This window comes from Protopterus annectens, chromosome 10.part0 (assembly GCF_019279795.1).
Source record: "Protopterus annectens isolate FY-2018-M chromosome 10.part0, PAN1.0, whole genome shotgun sequence".
Taxonomy (NCBI): Eukaryota; Metazoa; Chordata; order Ceratodontiformes; family Protopteridae; genus Protopterus; species Protopterus annectens.
In genome coordinates, this window is record NC_056744.1 from 230,623,903 (window position 1) to 230,627,021 (window position 3,119).

The 3,119-nt window shown below is 35.5% G+C and overlaps 1 long non-coding RNA gene across 1 annotated transcript in view; it reads left to right on the forward strand.

Annotated features, from left to right (window-relative positions):
- Positions 1–2,377, forward strand: part of LOC122812781 — a 4,289-nt gene extending 1,912 nt beyond the window's left edge. Inside the window, exons 2-3 of the long non-coding RNA XR_006366559.1 lie at positions 1,583–1,744; positions 1,828–2,377. This is a non-coding gene — a long non-coding RNA (uncharacterized LOC122812781). The remainder of the gene's footprint in view (positions 1–1,582; positions 1,745–1,827) is intronic.
- The last annotated feature ends 742 nt before the right edge of the window (positions 2,378–3,119 follow it).

The following is a 3,119-nucleotide window of genomic DNA, read 5'->3' on the forward strand; positions in this document are numbered from 1 at the left end:
AGTCCCAGGTATGATTCCATTTGATCCATAATGCTTTTTTTTTTTTGTAAGAGGAAGATAAAAGGTATCATAACATAGTAATTAACAGAAGAGCTATGGGACCTCAGACTGTGGTCAGAATACACTTGGACTTTAATAGTTGTTCATTCTGGTGAGTCAAATGGGTTTTTAACAAAACTCTTCAGCAGTCTGCAGACTTCTCTAGCACACAGAGCAGGGGCTATACCTCACAACTTTCCAGATTTTCACAGAATGTCCAGATTTTTGCCTCATATCTTTGGTGTGTTCCTCATAAAATGTGTGGTTTTCTGGCAAATCACTGGGATAATCTGAGGGTTGAAGTTAACAAATAATGACATACATTTGAGTTTCAGACTTTATAAAATGTATGCTAACACAAACCCTGTTACCCCAGCAACTTTCTAAGCTCATAAGAGCAATATTTATATTTTGTACCTATCTTTTGGCCTTTGTACCCCCATTTTGTCAGGCTTTGTCCAGATTCCTTGTACTAAGAGGTTGAGAGCTATGCAGGGGACGTACATTACTGATCAACAGTTTTTGGCTCCCAGGCCCCATTTTTGGCCAGAGCACAGAAGACAGACATGACTTTTTCAGAAGTAATTTTAATTTGTGTTCTGGTCCCCATTTGGCAGAATCAGCTGAAAGACAATTGGATATAATTCAGTTCTGATAATCAAGCTGTAGTGACTATATTATGAAAGAAATCCTCCAAATTATTTTGAGAGAATTCACTTTTAAGACTGATGGTACTTCTCAGATGAACAATGAGTCTTTCCTTCTCAGCATAGCTTTCTGATGGAAAAAAAAAAGAATACAATGACTGATTTACTTACTCATTTGCAGGTAGAAAAGTTCAGATAGTTGGCTTCACAGACAGCTGTGTTACTCACCCCATTACCTAAAGAAATATAGTCGATTGTAGATGAGCCATCACCTCCTGGTTTTGGAACACTTGGTCTACAAGTACCAGGGGTCTTGTATTTTAGCAATTAAGCACTTCATGTACTATTACCAAGCTCTACAAAATAAAGACAAACATTAGTCATTTGGACTTATCCTGCAATATCTGGCTTACTGTAATCAATCTGACATGGCTTCAGACTCCACTAACATTGATTCACCAGATATAATCTTATTTTCAAAATATTTAAATATTCGCAATGTTTCAAAACATTGTGCTATGATCCTGGTTTTAAAAGGTTGAATTAAAAAATCGACTGCTTCTCAGAAAGTTGATAACCCACTTATATGTTTTATCAAAATCCATATTTCATGGTTTGTATGCCAATTGTACCTTTTATTATAATTATGTCTTTGTGCCATTCTTTTTAATTTTTTCTACTGTGGTCATTTCAGGATCAATGGATTGATGGGGGCTCTAATGTAATCAGATATAGTGTTTACTTTAAAATCCATTCTAATTTGCATACATAAGTTTAAAATAGACCAACAGAGTTCTGGTCAAAAGTTTGTCTGCATAAGGGCAAAGACCCTATTCTAAATTTATGAACTTTAACTTCCCCTTTGGATTAGAAAATGTTTCTCTTTGTTTCATCAGATGGTCATAAAATAATCCCCAGTGAGATGGACTCCCATTTAAGTGATCTTTGATCTCTTTCAAGTTATTCCTACAAATGGTTACTATTCCCATTCTTTCAGGATTGATGGGCTTCTAATTTGGAGGAACCCGGCCAGTCTGTAGAAATTTTAAAGACAATAGGTAGGTGGTCATCCAGTTCTTATTTGAGATATGTAGTATTGATATAGTTGCCAATTTTCATTTCTATTTTTTTTTTATTTCAGAAAAAAAGACAACCATTCTGTGGTGCTCGTTCCTACTCCAGGCTTTAAAGAAAGAAGGAATCTGGCCAAGCGGACTAAACATGGGGTTAGATCACCTCAAATATGACATTTTCTAGGATTTCCTGGGCTAAATGGGTGTAGCTCTTGCTTTTCCTTCCAAAAGTATTGCAGGAAATAGGTCTTTGCCACATCCAGATACTGTGTACAGCTGGTAACAATTTGGGTGTCCACCCCCAAAGTGGCAGTGTGTTTTCTATATTCTCAGAGATTGGCATAAATCAAGCATGGGTTCTTTGGTATCCAGATTGATTTGCTAATGTTCCACATTTAACATGACATGGCACAAATAACACTGCAGCTATCAAGAAAGCTAGAAGACTAGTGAAACACAGAGTGCCCAGGACAGCATCATTATTTCATATTTATATAGGTGAGCATTGGGATCTGTATGACAAAAATCCAGTTTGGATCTCTAAGGATGGAGTGCATTTCTCTATTTGTAGCTTGGACAAATTTAATCTTGAGCTTGCTATGTTTTTACAAAGTTTTTTTTTTATTTCTGGTAATTAACATTTAACATTTTATGATTTTAAATAACACATATATGCATAAAAGATGTCATTGAATAAAACATTTTTTTAAACAACAAGTGGCAACTTGGTGTCTAAAGTTCTTTTGCATATTGCTAAACTATTTAAATAACTAATGTTGTTTTCTCTTAAGTAACTTAACATCCACTTGTCATAATGTCTGAACTATTTTACGTATCTATTATCTGCAGCTGCGGTGGTACAGTTGTTAGTGTTGTTACCTCACAGGAAGAGGTTCTCTGGTTTGATTCTTAGCTTGGGTGCCTTCTGTGCAGAGTCTGCATGCTCTTCCTGCAGTTGCATGGGTTTCCTCTGAGTGCTCTGCTTTCTTTCCACATTCCAAAGACATGCAGTAGGTGGACTGGACATTCTAAATTGGCTGTAGGTGCAAGTGAGTGGTATGAATGAACTACCATGGCAGGGCTAGCCATGCAGCAGTATAAACCTTGGCTCAAGATGATTGTCAGTGTTGAAAGTGACACCCTGACCCCATGTGCAAAATGGGTTGAGGATGGATGCATCTATATTTTTGTGTGTGTGTATGTATATATATATATATATATATATATATATATATATATATATATATATATATATATATATCTTATATAGAGAGATAGATATATAGATAGATGTAGATACAGATATAAAAAATACATACACATGCATAAATATAAGCATGGATAAACAATAAAGGAAGCA